Source organism: Schistocerca cancellata, chromosome 6, assembly GCF_023864275.1.
Source record: "Schistocerca cancellata isolate TAMUIC-IGC-003103 chromosome 6, iqSchCanc2.1, whole genome shotgun sequence".
NCBI classification, from domain to species: Eukaryota; Metazoa; Arthropoda; class Insecta; order Orthoptera; family Acrididae; genus Schistocerca; species Schistocerca cancellata.
The window spans coordinates 465,929,839-465,947,929 of NC_064631.1; positions in this window are offsets into that span (position 1 = coordinate 465,929,839).

An 18,091-nucleotide genomic window follows, 5' to 3' on the forward strand; every position below is an offset into this window, starting at 1 on the left:
TTCAGTTTTTTGTAGCTTTCTCTGCGACAGTGTAACCTACAACTAGGATTCCAAGGATTCCAAAATCTTTGCGTCCTCTGGTGGTATCATCCGCGGCATTCATTTCTCGTAAGTCGTACTTAACTTCTTCTAACCAGGTAGGTTTTATATTTTTTGAATTTATTATTTTAGGCAATATTTTATTAATCTAATGTTGTTCATTCTATACATGTGACCATGGAACTTCAAGCGACTTCTACGTATTGCACCAGTGAACTTTTCTAGTGCTTTGTATAGGCTCGTAGTTTTACTTTTAATCCATATGCCATTCATATTAATGCACCGTAAATTTTTCTCCGAATTTCCCGCTCTTCCTTCGTATTTTCATACACTTTGAATGGCCGTTTCGAAATGCAGGTTCTGAGGCATACTGCTTCGGACAAGAAAACTGGCTTGTAATGAAGTTTCGCATTACGGGATGTAAGTCGGTTATTGTAATGATTCCATGTTATTCTGTACGCTTCCTGGAGTTTGGTGACTGTTTCTAAATTGGCTTTACTGTCTAGTCCAAATAATACTATGGTTTCTCCGACACATTTACTATTCAAGACACTTTTAAACTCATTCTTTAGTTTCATTGTATACTCAGCATCCGTAGTCATACAGAAACAGTTGGTTAAGCACTATCAGCGTTACAAATAAACTTTGTTTGCTGTCAGTGGTTTGTGAATTTTCGTTGTTGTTGTTGTTGCGCGCGAACTAGGCGTAACGTTTGATCAGTTCCAGAGTGTCGCCAACGTTCTTGACATGCAAGCGTGTTTAGCCCTGTGTGTTTCAATATAATGGTGATGTAACTCCAACTCCTCGAGATTATGTTCACTTTAATTACTCGTGCCGCGATTGCAGAATATCTGAAATTTCAGTGTCAGAAGTTTCTTAATGAGTTGTGGCATAAAGGGCTTTTCTAAATTGAGTCAAGTTTTATATGGTTCTCGCAGAAGGAAATGCTCTAATAAAAATAATACATTTTGCGATCTGCCATCAATTGTCGTCAGTTAAATCCGTTATTGATCCTATCGCAATATGCTACTGGAGGGCGGATGTCAATACACTCTAAGCCCAAAGAATACGCACCATGAAGTAATTTTCCAAATGGGAGGGAAATCGGTAGATGTGATTTACATCTACAGACAAAAAATGATTACAATTTCAGAAAAAATTTGATCATTTATTCAAAGAGCTTCACAAGTCAGTATCACTGTGGTTCACCTGCGGCCCTTATGCAAGTAGCTATTCTGCCTGGCAATGTCACGGATGACCACCAAAGAGGTCCAGCTATGGAAAGAAATAGCATCCGAGACCACCACTCATGGTCGTCGGCTTGTATAGCGGGTGACAGTCAGGTTGGTATTCCACCACAGCCATGGGCGTCTACAGACACGTCTTCGTCCTGCAATCTCATTGACTGGAGTATAACTGTCTTCAGTGATGTGTCCCACTTTGACTGAGTCCTGATGACCAGCAAAGACTTTTCTGGAGACGCCCTGGAAAGTGAGAGATACCAACCTGTCACCCACTATATGACCCGACAACCAGGGGTGACGGCTTGGGGTGCAATTTCTTTGCATGTCAGGACCCCTTTTGATGTCATGCACGACATCCTTACAGCACAGCGGTACGTCGACGATATTCTACGCCCCGTTTTGTTGCCTTCAGGGCAAGCCATCCAGGGATTACAATTCAACAAAATAATGGCCGCCCGTGCAAGGCGAGAGTTTCTACCGCTTGTTTTCATCCTTGCCAGACCCTACCTTACCAGCAAGATCGCCGGATCTCTCCCAACTAAGAACGTTTCGAGCATTATGGACAGGATCCTCCAACCAGCTCTTAATTTTGCCGATCTAAACCGCAAATTGGGCAGGATTCAGCACGAAATCCCTCGGCAGGACATGCGACAAACTATGTTAATCAATGCCAAGCCGAATAACTCCTTGCATAAGTGCCAGAGATGGACCAGCGTGTTACTGACTTGCTCAATTTGTGAAGCTCTTTCTCTACTTTCCCTCCCATTCGGATAATTCCTTCGTGCTACGTCGTTCTTCATTTTTTTTTTCTCAAAGAATATATGATTAGCGGAGCGGAGAAACGGATGTGGCGACGAGTAATTTAGCACTGTCGCTAATATCTCAATATCAATGTTGCAACCACTTATTGTCCACGCCTCACTTCAATATGAGACTGTACTCCAGATAAATACTTCCAAGGCTTCCTAATGCTTACATTTGTATTTAATTTTCCAGAAAAGCTTTTCACTGTTGCCAGTCTGAATTTTATTCGGTCCTTACTTCTGATGATATCGATTACTTATTGGTAAATAGTAAAATGGTACTATTACTTTTAGCATCTCCTTTTCTAAATTGATTTTCGAAGAGTAACCTGATTTAGTTACACTATACTCCATTACTCCTGTTTTTTTATGTTCCTTTTTTGCAGTATATTTTCAAGAAAAATCCATACCGTTCAACTATTCTTCCAAGTGCATTGAGGTCTCTGACAACTTTGAACGTCGTCGAAAAAACTTAATGTTTTATTTCTTCTCTCCAATTTTTAGTTCATTTTCCAAATTTGTCCTTAGATATTTTTATTGTATCCTCCTCATAGCGATTAAATAACGCTGGGAACGGGGTTAAAGCCAGTCTTGTTCCCTTCTCTACTATAGCCTGTAACGGGACGTCCTCCTCTAGCATTACGTTTCCTCAACAGTAGTTGTCGATAACAGTAATATCTTTCGAATTATGGACAGGCCATTATCATCTCAGTTGCTTTTCTGCAAACTTCTATATAGTTTTATAAACAGTATGTTATATTTCAAGTTAAAATTTATGAAATGAATTACTTTATAAAATGTTATAATAGATAGGTAGTAATTCTGAATGTACAGTTAAAATTATCTTTTTTAGAAAAGTTTGAAATTACGAATTAGTGGCACTCTTCAAATTTCTGTAATTAACTAAGCAAAACAATACTGGTTACTATGTTCATTTCTGGTTTCATTTATGAAATAACAATCGAAAGTAAAAATGAATCAGAAACTAATATAAATTCATTTGTTAAGAAAAATTGTAAACGCTTTGGAATATAGTTATTTCCGCAGAGTGTTGGAGTCGTAAGCATGCCTCTCTTGTGATCGGACGTATTTTTGTGTTTTTGTGCGAAAAATTTAATTCCGGCTTTGTTTACGTGAAAAATCAAAAGACTATATGATATACTAAAATGCGAGAAAATATATTTACCTAAAAAAAAATTCTGCAACAACAGTCTTCAAGTACAACCGCGAGGACCTAAAATGCGAGAATTTCAGCTTCAAGAATCAGACTACTGTACATGAAGAACTGGAGCCAACTCAACATGACGAGCTAAGTCAACTAGATAGTTTACTGTAATCTTCGCTCCTATCAAATTTATCACAACAGACTTCCCGTGTTGTGGATAATAGCTACAAGTAGGACGGAGGGGGCAGATTACAAGCCTCCCTTTCATGTTCTTTTCATAACTGCAGATAGGTTGCATGTAAGTTACGGAAAATAATTTTGTTCACTAACAGTTTGTTTAGTTACCGGTGTAAGTTACTTCAAATCATATAGGCGTCGCTACACACGACATTTGTGAGCAACAAACATTGGTTTTGAGGCATCTTAGACAGAGCAAGCCAAATTTCAAAGAAAAATGCATGGGTTATGCAGAAATGACCACATTTCGTAATCATCAACGGATTGCAGACATGAACAGTTGAGGTCCTAGCTGGTAAGCATTTCGGCTAATGTTAGCTAAATGAGCCTCACTCAGTACCGACTGACGTAGTACTTTCTCACAAGCGAAAAACATATTGTTGTCAACTTAATGAGTATTTGCACGACTGGCATGGCCGATCTACAGAACGATCTTGATTGCTGATAGAAAATTCTCCTACAATACTCATATTTAATGTTAATACACCCTCTTTACCAAATGATTCGCCTGCTATTGGCACACTTGTCCAAGCGAGTTGTTCAATCAATTTCCGTTTTTATTTCTCCTCGCATATGTCTCATCAAACATCTTTAGTGAGTGTATGTTTGAACATACACTGGAAAATGCTACCATTCTGAAATGAAGATTGCGTAGAAAACATTCGTGTGAATGCTGCTACAGCGTAGCTGAAGAGTGTGGGACGTTTTGAAAACAGGACTAGGAGTAGAATATTGAACGGATACAGAGAATGGCGTCACGAGCAGTCACAGATTTATTTGACCCTCCGGAGAGCGTCATGGCTATGCTGAAAATCCTGAATCAACAGACAACGCAGAAAATCCCGCCAAAGCCTACTTCCACATATACCAGGAATCTGGGACTGTACCACAGTTTCCTGTCGATCGCTCCCGTACGGACATCGAAGATAGGGACCAGGAAGACGAGATTATACCGGTTGTAATTACACTGAAGAAGTCCTTCACGCGTTACATACGTGATTGGAACGGGGAGAAATTGTAATAGTTGGCACAATTGGAAGTACGTGCAGGGTGACAATTATTGAACTACACGAAAAAAACGCAAATTAGTTACAAACTACCGCGAGCACACACATTTTTCCGCATATAAACGTCACTGCAGATATTCGGATTTAGGTTACGACATGTTCGATATGCATGCCATGATAGGTGATGATGTGACGCAGATGAATACCGAAATTCTGCATGACCCGCTGAAGTGTCGGAAAATAGATGCCTTGGATTACCTCTTGAATGGCTGTTTTTAGCTGAGCATTGGTTTTGGGGTTACTGCTGTACACCATGTCTTTAATATAGCCCCACAAAAAGTTATCTCATATGTTTAGATCCCGAGAATATGGCGGCATATCGAGACCCTTTCCAGTGGCCTCTGGGTACCCAAGAGCCAGAATGCCGTCCCAAAGTGCTCCACCAGGGCATCAAACACTCCTGCTTCGATGGGCTCGAGCTCTGTCTCGCATGAAACACATCTTGTCGAAGTCAGTGTCACTTTGGATAACGCGGATGAAATCATTTTCTAAAACCTTCACGTACCGCCCCGTATGCACCGTGCCATCAGGGAATATCGCACCGATTATTCCGTGACTGTACGTTTCACATAACACAGTCACCGCATCAATTGTGCTTACTGACGAACCCATCTAAATGAAAGTGGGCTTCGCTAAACCAAACCACGCTAATTCCCATCATGCTCCGCGGCGAACCGTGCAGTTTGAAAGTCCTAACGCATCGTTCAGAAATTATGACGATTTTATTTCATATAGTTCAATAATTGTCACCCTGTACATGAATGCATGGTATTTCCGTAATTACATTCTTATTAGTGTTGTGTTCTGTAATTTCCTCGCCGGCCCGAGCGCTTCTGGGCGCTTCAGGCTGCAACCGCGCGACCGCTACGGTCACAGGTTCGAATCCTGCATCGGGCATAGATGCGTGTGGTGTTTTTAGGTTAGTTAGGTTTAAGTAGTTCTAAGTTCTAGGGGACTGATGACCACAGATGTTACGTCCTATAGTGCTCAGAGCCATTTGAACCATTTTGTAATTTCCTCATTACTGTTCTGTGGTACGTATCACAGGAATGTGTGGCCGAAAGACGGAATGAATCAAATCTGGAGAAGGTAATGAGTGGTACAGAAAGAGTGAGAAAATGGGACTACGGTAGCACGGTAGTTCAAACACGATCTGTATTTACATTAGGTAAGCCGGTGAGACGACCAACATTGGCATATGTTTAGAGAATGCCAGAAGTATAAACACGGAAGTCATCTAGTCGGTCACAGCACACTATGTGGCTAGTAACCATAGCATAATCATTATAGACACTCATGACAATGTTACATACCACCCTACAGACAATGGACTCATTATGAATGAGATTTTCATTATGCAGCCGAGTGTGCACTGATATGAAACTTCCTGGCAGATTAAAACTGTGTGCCGGACCGAGTCATTCTGGAAACATCCCCTAGGCTTTGGCTAAGCCATGTCTCCACTATATCCTTTCTTTCAGGAGTACTAGTTCTGCATGTTTCGCAGGAGAGCTTCTGTAAAGTTTGGAAGGTTGGAGACGAGATACTGGCAGAAGTAGAGCTGTGAGGACGGGGCATTAGTCTTGCTTGGATAGCTCAGTTGGTAGAGCACTTGCCCGGGAACGGCAAAGGTCCCGAGTTCGAGTCTCGGACCGGCACACAGTTTTAATCTGCCAGCAAGTTTCAGTCGACTCATTATCAGCAAAGCGGACTGGAATGAAATAACAACGTACGTACAAGAGGCACTAAGCAACAATGTAAACGGTAGTACTGATTACTGGACTCACAAATTAATCGACATATTATAAACTGCACAAAACATTGCTATACCACGAGTATCAAGTAAGTCAAGGACGAAAGCTTTATGGAGCACTGAAATAACAAGACTTAGACAGAACATACGACAGAAGAGAGAACTGTAACAAAAAGCAGCATAGGCAGATAAGATTATAGGACTACTTAAAAGCCAATGACCTACTTAATAATCTAGTTCAGACGACAAGGAAACAGCACTGGGAGAAACACGTCTGAACGCAATTGCAAACCAACCTCTGAGGTCAGCCCTACAAAATAAGTGCGGAAAAAATTACCTTCCCGTTAGTTCTACCAACAATGAAGCAGGGTGGCAGCACAGTGACACAGTGAAAGAGAAATACAGCGCAGTTCCTGTTCAGTACTCTCCTATCAGTTGATGATCCAGCCACAAATACATCAGCACAGCACAGCCTAAGACAGAAATCAAACAGGAAGTATAACGATAATCCATCCATTCGCGCGGAAGGGGGTTGCATTAGCAGTAACCAGATTAAAGAATAAGAAAGCTCTAAGCCCAGACAAAGTACACACAGAAATAAACAACAAATTGCACCTCTAGTAATACCACAGTCAACAGACTTATTATACGACCTGCGGCTGCGTAGGGTACCTGTGTCGTAGAAGACAGCTACAACTGTAATCATTCAAAAAAAAAAAAAATCAGCCGATAAAGACCCTCCAGAACCGAACTCTTACCGGATAATATCCCTTTTAAATTTTTTAACTAAGTTACAGGAACGGAATCTGTACAACCGCATACAGGCGCACAGAGAGCTCTACAGCCTTAGCCCACATCAGTACGGATTCAATCAACTACGCAATCAATAAAATTTTCCAGATTATAAAGCACACCCCACGACAACACGCAATAGGAAGTTTAATTGACATTGCAGGCACCTTGGACAGTCTTTGGAGGCCTGCTTTGTTGGCGCCACTTCGTAAACCTCAGGTACCCGCAACCCTTTAAAATAGTTTCTTCGGCTGTTGTAAAAACAGAATAGCAGATTGGCAGGTGGGCTATTGCAGAATAGTCAAAAGGATTACAAACTGATGACCCCAAGCTTCGATTCGCGGTCTCACCTTCAGGCATATCACATTCGAACCTCTCCTGCATGTAATAGATTGGCACGAGGGGACTGACGAAGTCGTAGGCTATACTAAAGACCTGCTTGTAGTGGTATCAGCAGACACTGATATTAGAGAGCAAAGCCAGTGGTATCCTGAACACTATACAGAATTGGTACAAAACGAACAAATTAACAACTGCGGCCTACAAACAGTTTATATACTAATAAGAGGCATACCCAGCGATAAAATAAACAACACAAACATCAAAAGTGAAAAGATCATATGTTACTTGGGAGCACATGTCGATGACAAACATAGCTTCAATCAGCATATGGATAAGGCCGGAAAAATCTTACAAAAATTAGCACGTTTAAATATCACACACAAGAGACTATCTATCATGCGTATCAGAGCATATAAGTAGCTCTCTAAGACTCAGCATTGTCCTTCGCGCCAACTGTGCGGGCGCGTAGACTCATCCTTGCAACGAACAGGATAATTGTGAGGTGCGGATAGAAGAATGTGCTCCTGACATTGGCAGGGGCATCCAGAATCATCTCAGTAGTGGCACAGTGTGTGGAGTTTGGTGTCCTTCCAGTAGATATAACCTCAAATATCGAGCTACATCCTACTGGCTGTAGAATGGAAGGTCTAATAAGACCAGGGAAATTACAGAACAAAATATGGAGCAGAAACGGCAAATAAACTCTTGTCGGGTTGACATCTGGCAATGAAAGTGAAACCAAAATGGTAAGGGTCGTAGGCTGTACACCCTTTTCCCAAACATCAGGGAGCGGACACGGATGAAACGTGAGAACCGGCTAGGCCCTTGTCCAGAGCATTTGCAGCGCGTTTCGCTTGCTGATAGCGGCGACTGCACATATCAGAAACCACTACACAAACACTACAAGAAACACTAAATGGTGAAATAGCAATACACGGAGAAATTAGAATAGAAACCAGTTAATTTATTAAGCAGGATTGTTCGTGGCTTGTTATTGTACCAAGGGCCACCTAAAACATGTAACTGACTACATTAACAGAGAAAAACTATAACACAACCGATCTAGTTAATTAACACACGTATAGCGATAGAAAAACATAACAATCAACGGATACAACACACCTCACTGCACTGATCATTATGACCACCGACCTAGTATCGATATAAACCCATCCAGGTGATAGAGGCGTCATCTGGCGAGGAGTGACTGCCTGTTACACACACGCTCGGTGTATGTAGTATCAGCGAACACGTTGTGTGTGTGCGGAACGGGGAAGGCGCGCGATCTGTGTATGACCGAAGGCAGAGTGTGATAGCCCGGAGGCTCGGCACGAGCAGTTCGGAAACTGCACGACATTTTGGGCGTTCGAGAAGAGCTGTAGTGAGTATCTTCAACACGTGGCGAAACCATAGTGAAACCAGGCTCAGAGGTTGTGGGGTCGGGCGGCTGCCCATCATTAAAGATGTCGGATGTCGTAGGCTGGGCGGACTGGTAAAACAGAACAGGCGCGACATGACGGCTGTTAGGTATATGGTCATAACGTTCTGATGATCAGTGTAAATGTAGAACAGAGACTGTCAGTAGATTAAGTGTGATAGATCGTAGCCAGTTGTTGTACCAGGCGCTACATTAAACCTGCAGTTAGGCCACATAAACGTAGAACAACTGCAATACAAGTAACCTAGCTAATCAAAAAACACACAGTACAAAAGCACTAACAAAATGTAGGTATCAGAACAGTTATACAAAAGATGACTCGACTCACGACATCCGAGACGCGAAGTGTCTCGTATGATAAACTAATTATCAGAAGCGCTGCCCAGGCACGTCGGGCGTGAGGACACGTTCCAAGAGCACGTCCCTGAGCAGCACCGGTGAAGGGACAATTACCTCCAACACCAATCTCTCCTGTCTACTTTTTCTTCTCTCCTTAACAATTACTATTTTATAATTTTCCAGCAACTTCACAAATACATAAATATTGTACACAAAAACATTAAGTTCACAATAGAAGAAGAACAAGAAAACTCACTCAACTTTCTAGACATAAACATAAGAAAAGACAGTAATAAATACACATCTGAAATATGCAGAAAGTCCACAACAAGTGACATGATCTTCAATGCAACCTCAAACCACCCACAGAATCACAAAGGAAGGAATCATATACATATTAAACAGACTGAACAGGATCCCCCTAAATACTTATAAAAATGGACACAAAGAAACAATGGTAGACTAACTAGAGAAAAAAATAAAGAGGTAAATAATCGAAAAACTAACCAAACCACTCCAAATGGCTCAAATGGCTCTGAGCACTATGGGACTCAACTGCTGAGGTCATTAGTCCCCTAGAACTTAGAACTAGTTAAACCTAACTAACCTAAGGACATCACAAACATCCATGCCCGAGGCAGGATTCGAACCTGCGACCGTAGCGGCCTTGCGGTTCCAGACTGCAGCGCCTTTAACCGCACGGCCACTTCGGCCGGCCACAAACCACTCCAACTCATACAACTTACACTACTACAAAAAAAGACATACAATGACCTACCAAAGCAATTCACATATAAAATAAGTACACATAGAAGAATTAAGGCGTAAAAATTGCTTACAAAGCAAACACCGCAATCAAAAGCGCATCCCAAAACTGAAATCAAAACCAGACTGATACTAACAAACTGGTATCCATCAGTTAAGTTGCAGAGATTGTTAAAAGATATACCTTGGAATGACTGGCATGACATTAGACACAAGATATAAAGAACATATCAATTTAAATACGGTACAAACCGTTCAACATTTTCAGATCATCTAAAACAAGAACACCATAAACCAAGCAATGCTGAAAAAATAAGAATACCATAAAATCAGTAAAGACGGACACCTCCTCCCAAGAAAATTTCCCCATACACAGAGCAATAACACAAAATGAACAGTTTCTCATTGCCAAAAAAATATTGGAAACCAGACTCTATGTAAAAAATTTATGAAATTACATGAAAAAGAAAAGAGCCTTTCCCATCCTCCACACCATCCTACTCTCTCACAGCTCTTCCCCCCCCCCCCCTGTCCATCCCAAAACTCCTCCCCCCCACCACTCACAGTTCCATTTCACTTCTTGCTCCTCACCTTGTCCTCTAACACACACACTATTACACTACTATATACTTATGTCCACTCATTATGGTTTCTCCTTCCCTTACCAAGAAAACCCTTCATCACTATTCCTCAACTACTCTTACACAGTATGTAAATACACAGCAACATAATTAAATATAATTACACACAAGCAATAACCTAATAAGAAAAAGAAAAAGAAAAAAAAGATTGTAGATAAAGACAAACTAGTGGAAATTTGATGTTGGCAACTGTAAAAAACACAAACCACAGTACGTACTTAGAAGTACAAAAACAAACAGAAAACAGTTGTGTGCTTAAAATTGTGCTGTGAAAAACATAAGAAATGCATAGTGCTGCAGAAAAAATAGAAATTAGACCAAAATTATCAGTTTATATTCCAGAAAAACAGCAAAGATGTGTAAGGTGTAAAGCAAATCCAACACCTTCCATGAAAACCCTGACATGATAAGCAAATCTAGCAGTATGTCACATAGCTCCGAATAAATCGTGACGTTAAATTAACCAAAGTAATACGATTAACGAGTGAGCAAATGGAATACCACAGACTAACACAAGAATACCTAAATGCATGTCATACCTTCCCACCGTGAAACAGACACAGTTCAGATGGGAGAAACGAGAACAGAAGCCGAGAGCAGAACCGTGTTAAGCTAGAAGGCCCTACGATGAGGGACGGATACCCACGTCGCCAGCCAACCGCCAGGACCACCCCCAGCCCATGTTAAAAGGTAGAGCCCCCCAGAAGAACAGTATAGATCTTATGATAACACTAAAAGGGCCACACCAGCTGCAAGTTTTAGCGTGAGACTTTTTCGCGTCTCTGTTACGTTTCAAGCGTTAAAAACATTGCCCCACCACGAAAAGTATAACGTTTCTCATTGGATAGACAGAATATTTTGCAGGTGGAGATTAAGGTTAGCATTGAGACTCTGATTGGTCGGATGAAAGCACAGCCAGATAGTTTTTTTTTTAAACCAACTTCGGTACATTGTAGTAAGGAGAAGTTAGGAGAGAGCTGCTTCCAAGACGGCGAGCTGTATGCAGCTGCGCCGCCCGCCGCCCCCTGACGCTGTCTAAGCAACGACAAGGTAATGAACGCACGCGATGCTGCATAACAGCGCATAAAGCTTCACTCAGAACTGCAGAAGTCTCATCTGTTATACCCCCTTTTTACGTAATACTAGTGTCGATCGTCAATTAAATCTCATGGTGTTCACATTTGCTACTTGATGTAAAATTCTGAAACACGATGATTTTTCTGTTATATAATTACTGAGAAGCCAAATCAGCCACTGTAATTTACGACAAGTTTGATAAGTAATTAAAGATAATTGAGGGTCACTGTAGACCATTTTGATAGTTTTCTCTTTTGTGAAACTTAATTTAAACCTAGATTATAGATGTGATATGGCACAGGTCACCCTTCGATCCATTGTAGAACTTGGAAACCCATTCAGGGAATGTTCGTTCACATTTTTGTTGAACACAGTTGGTTTTTATCATCCTGTGTTAAAATATTTCCTTTTATCAATATTGCAATTTATAAAGAATGTTTTGTGAGTAGAATAAAATTTCCAAAGGTAAACTTAACTGCTTTTTCGACGTTATTTTACCAGCTAACTAAATATAAGAAATCCTTGAACCCCTTCCACTAAATGTAGTTAGTATTAAGATTCCTTTACAGGGAGTGCAGTGGAGCTGACGCTGAAATCATTAAGTATTTTATTATATCATCTCTAGTCTCACTGAACTCTTCTGAACTCTTCATGTCACGTGTGGTCTGGCGTCTCCTTACCAGCAACAGATCCCAGGTTCAAATTAGTCAATTCCCTAAAAAACATGCTCAGAGCGTCGTTGCGCGAAAGTGGTAGGGAGACACGACTTAGAACAAACAGACACCATGCAGAATGTTAGAGAATGGCGACCCTGCCAGGACTGAAGGTCGACCACATGCCCGACTAGGTAAGAAAAATATCCTGTTAAAAAAGTTTCGTAATAAAATTTTTTTTAAAGGCATAAATAGTCGAAAACAGTAGCTGCAGCGATAGATAGTAAGAAAGTATTCAATAGAAAGTGAGACATTCTAGAAGAGACAATAGCATAATCGTTGTTGTTGTTGTTGTGGTCTTCAGTCGTGAGACTGGTTTGATGTAGCTCTCCATGCTACTCTATCCTGTGCAAGCTTTTTCCAGTACCTACTGCAACCTACATCCTTCTGAATCTGCTTAGTGTATTCATCTTTTGGTGTCCCTCTATGATTTTTACCCTCCACGCTGCCCTCCAATACTAAATTGGTGATCCCTTGATGCCTCAACACACGTCTACCAACCGATCCCTTCATCTGGTCAAGTTATGCCACAAACTTCTCTTCTCCCCGATCCTAGTCAATACTTCCTCATTAGTTATGTGATCTACCCATCTAATCTTCAGCATTTTCTGTAGCACCACATTTCAAAAGTTTCTATTCTCTCCTTATCCAAACTATTTATCGTCCTTGTTTCACTTCCATACGTGGCTACACTCCATACAAATACATTCAGAAATGACTTCCTGACACTTAAATCTACACTAGATGTTAACAAATTTCTCTTCTTCAGAAACGCTTTCCTTGCCATTGCCAGTCCACATTTTATATCCTCTCTACTTCGACCATCATCAGTTATTTTGCTCCCCAAATAGCTACTCTAAGTGTCTCATTTCCTAATGTAATTTCCTCAGCATCACCCGACTTAATTCGACTACATTCCATTATCCTCGTTTTGCTTTTGTTGATGTTCATCTTATACCCTCCTTTCAAGACACTATCCATTCCATTCAACTGCTCTTCCAAGTCCTTTGCTGTCTCTGACAGAACTACAATGTCATCGGCGAACGTCAAAGTTTTTATTACTTCTCCATGGATTTTAATACCTACTCCGAATTTTTCCTTTGTTTCCTTCACTGCTTGCTCAATATACAGATTGAATAACATCGGGGATAGATTAAAACCCTGTCTCTCTCCCTTACCAGCCACTGTTTCCCTTTCATGCCACTCCACTCTTATAACTGCCATCTGGTTTCTGTACAAACATAATTAAGTTATCAATTTTAATATTGTTAGAATTAAGTTTTCTTTCCAATGCAAGCGCACAGGTGGCGGATACATCGTTGACAAGTTGGTTCTGACCCAACAAGTAAGTGAATGGATTGTCAGTTTTGGGTATAATAAGTGTCAAGTCGTGTGAGCAAAAAGTTTATGAAACGCGTGAGATCGTATGAGCGCATGTTGACTCGAAGTAGGGTGCGTGAATTGTTTTTAAAACAGAAAATAAGGGATTCGGAAAGATTAGCAATGGCAGATCGAGACCCTGACCGAATTAAGGTAGAGACCCAGCATGAAGATGGACAGAGAATAGAGGACAGTACAACAGACGATGCAGTATCGCGAGAAATAGGACAGATAGCACACCATAACGAGGATAATGTACGCCAAGGCATAGTAAACGTAGGTCAGCATACGACAGAGGAGCAGGAAATTAGAAGAACAGTTGATGAGGATTCTAACTTGCGTCTTGAATACGTAGAACCCATAGTACAAGTAATCAGAGCTCCCTCACCACAGAGTACAAGGAATTCGAGCAGAAACGTGTCACTGCACAGTTCAATGCAATCGGTTGCAAGCCAACACTTGGGCGAAAACACAGAGCGTAGGACGTCGGAAGAAAACGCAATAGGACCCACCAATCTGGCAGAATTATTACAATTAATGACGGAAACCATGACATGACAAAATAAAGAAATTGCGAACCAAATTAAAATTCAGAATGCAGAAACGACGAAACAAATTGCAGAAACCACGAGACAAATGCGTGAGATTAAAGAATAAAGCAAAAAAAATTCGGTTATACCTAAGTCATATTGAAGACGAGGCAAAAGAATCTCGAGAAGTGATAGGAAACTTAATAACAGGTCACAATCAATTGAGAACAGACATTGACAAGGTACAAGTGGACGTACAAACATTGCGTAATGACACTCAGGGCGAGATCAAAACATTACGTAACAACACCCAGGGAGAAGTCAAGAAACTAGAGAAACAGATAAACGTAATTACTAGCAAGCAGCATGTACAGCGCGTGAAATTGTTGAAAACAGTGTGTTACACAAACGTATCACAAAAGCAGTGCTGAAAAGATATGATAATCGGATAGTCAAAATAGAAGCACAATCGAAGCAACAATTTCAGAAATTGCGAACAGAGTTGTTGCAAACCATTGAAGCGCGTAGTGAACAAGATCGAACAAGCACTGAGTCTGCAACCACATTCGTATCTGTAACAGCAGCGGAAAAACAAGCAATTAACGAAGATATTACGCATTTGCGATTCCAATCACAGGCGTAAAGTAACATACGTGAAATCAGACAGCCTGCACTGCACAAACACGTTTCGAAATTCTTGATGAACAAACGGCATCACAAACACATGCAGAACCACAAAAGTATGTTTCAAGACAGTCTGGATCGTGCAATGAAGCGGCAAGGTTAGCCAGACAAGATACCGAACCAATGCGTGACAATGGAAAGCCAGGTCGCAAAGAGTAGAGTGCAATGCATTCAGCTACACGTTCACAACCGATGGAAGAAAATTATTGCGTACCACTCCAACGATACTACGCAAGGGTAGGCGAAAGTTACAGTGGATAATATCCAATGGATCTACCTCAACCGGAAAGAACGACGGGAGAAATGATCAGAAACAAAAGTGGCGAAGAATCGCGAATTTCATATGGATCTATACGAAGTACGACAACGATCATTTCCTTACAGTCAGAAAATTTCAACACGTTCGAGAAGGAAACTCATTACATCCACGAACTTTTATTGATTAATTCCGAGTAGGATTGCCAGAACACAGGACGCTAGCACCCAAATTAGACTTTTAATGTGCACTCATGTCAGGAACAGTCACAGAAACCATGCAGAATGTTGCAGCGACATGCCGATCGTATGAAGATTTCAGAGAGAAGTTTCTCTCACGATATTGGTCCAGTGAAGCACAGAACAGAGTGAAGTACGAATTATTACAGAACCCATATTTTGAAAATTCAGGAGAGAGGAGTTCCGTGAAATTTTTCGAAGTAATGGCAAAGAAAAATCAATGCTTAGATGTACCATACAGTCACGGAGAGTTGATTAAATTATGCGCGATGAAGTTACCATTGAAATACCAGCAATCATTAGTAGGTCGCGGAGGCAATGACGTCGAAGCATTTAAAGGAATTCTAAGGGAACTAGAGTTTATATTTTCGGCAGATGACGCAAGAAAAAGAAGAAGCGCACGTGAAAACGAAAGCAAAAAGCCGGCCGCGGTGATTTAGCGGTTCTAGGCGCGCAGTCCGGAACCGCGCGACTGCTACGGTCGCAGGTTCGAATCCTGCCTCGGGCATGGATGTGTGTGATGTCCTTAGGTTAGTTAGGTTTAAGTAGTTCTAAGTTCTAGGGGACTGATGACCACAGATGTTAAGTTCCATAGTGCTCAGAGCCATTTGAATCATTTTTTTGAAAGCAAAAAGCAGTGGAATCCATAAGACACAGTACGAAGAAACAATAATTATGAACCACGTTATAACTTCGCACCAAGAAACGACAATAGATTTCAACAAAGAACCGGTTACGGATTTAGAAGAGAATGTGGCAATAACTATAATTCACCCAGGAACGGCAACAACTATTACAGAGGGAACAATGACAACCGGAACGGGTATTGGAGCGCCAATAGTCCGACAAATTATCAACAAAGAAACCAATATCAATAAGTGGAGCAAGAAAAGAGAATACAGATAGAAGAGGTGGAGGTAAGACCACCAAACCCCGAAAAACGTTCGAATTGACAGCTAAGCGCCCATGCCAAAGAGAATGACGCACCGACCCAGGATAATTGCAGCACCTTGAACAGAGAAGTAAATACCTTATCACGAGAAGAGAAGAAGGAGAAAACAAAACCGCAGGGACCAGATGAAAACGAAGACAAGAAAATAACAATATCGTGTTGGGACAAAATTAATTGGGAGAATACTGACGAGGAAGATGAATTACCAGAGGCATGCACAACGAGTGTAGGAGGAAAGGACGAAGTAATGAGAAATGCAGAGCTATTTGAGATGGAAACCAGGGAAAGCGAATTCAGTGAGGATAATGAGCAGTCGACAGAAGGTGAAAATAAGTTACTAGTGGGCACACAACCCAACGTATATAATGAAGGAAGTTATGAAGCTATAATTAGAGCATTTAGACGCGATTATGTGGAAGTAGCGACGAAGAAGGAGAAGATAGACGAGGAAATATACAACGATTCAATCATTGCCTAACTTCAGTGCAAAATTAAGTTCGGAGGGTGGTGATATGTAAGGTGTCAGGCTAATCCAACACCTTCCATGAAAACCCTGACATGATAAGCAAATCCAGCAGTATGTCACATAGCTCCAAATAAATCGTGACATTAAATTAACCAAAGTAATACGATTAACGAGTGAGCAAATGGAATACCACAGACTAACACAAGAATGCCTAAATGCATGTCATACCTTCCCACCGTGAAACAGAAGCAGTTCTGATGGGAGAAACGAGAACAGGAGCTGAGAGCAGAACCGTGTTAAGCTAGAAGGCCCTACGATGAGAGACGGACACCCACGTCGCCAGCCAACCGCCAGGACCACCCCCCAGCCCATGTTAAAAGGTAGAGCCCCCCAGAAGAACAGTATAGATCTTATGATAACACTAAAAGGGCCACACCAGCTGCAAGTTTTAGCGTGAGACTTTTTCGCGTCTCTGTTACGTTTCAAGCGTTAAAAACATTGCCCCACCACGAAAAGTATAACGTTTCTCATTGGATAGACAGAATTCTTGTAGGCAGAGCTTAAGGTTAACATTGAGACCCTGATTGGTCAGATGAAAGCACAGCCAGATAGTTTTTTTTTTTAAACCAACTTCGGTAAATTGTAGTAAGGAGAAGTTATGAGAGAGTTGCTTCCGAGACGGCGAGCTGTATGGAGCTGCGCCGCCCGCCACCCCCCTGACGCTGTCTAAGCAACGACAAGGTAATGAACGCACGCGATGCTGCATAACAGCGCATAAAGCTTCACTCAGAACTGCAGAAGTCTCATCTGTTATACCCCCTTTTTACGTAATACTAGTGTCGATCGTCAATTAAATCTCATGGTGTTCACATTTGCTACTTGATGTAAAATTCTGAAACACGATGATTTTTCTGTTATATAATTATTGACAAGCCACATCAGCCACTGTAATTTACGACAAGTTTGATAAGTAATTAAAGATAATTGAGGGTCACTGTAGACCATTTTGATAGTTTTCTCTTTTGTGAAACTTAATTTAAACCTAGATTATAGATGTGATATGGCACAGGTCATCCTTCGAATCATTGTAGAACTTGGAAACCCATTCAGGGAATATTCGTTCACATTTTTGTTGAACACAGTTGGTTTTTATCATCCTGTGTTAAAAT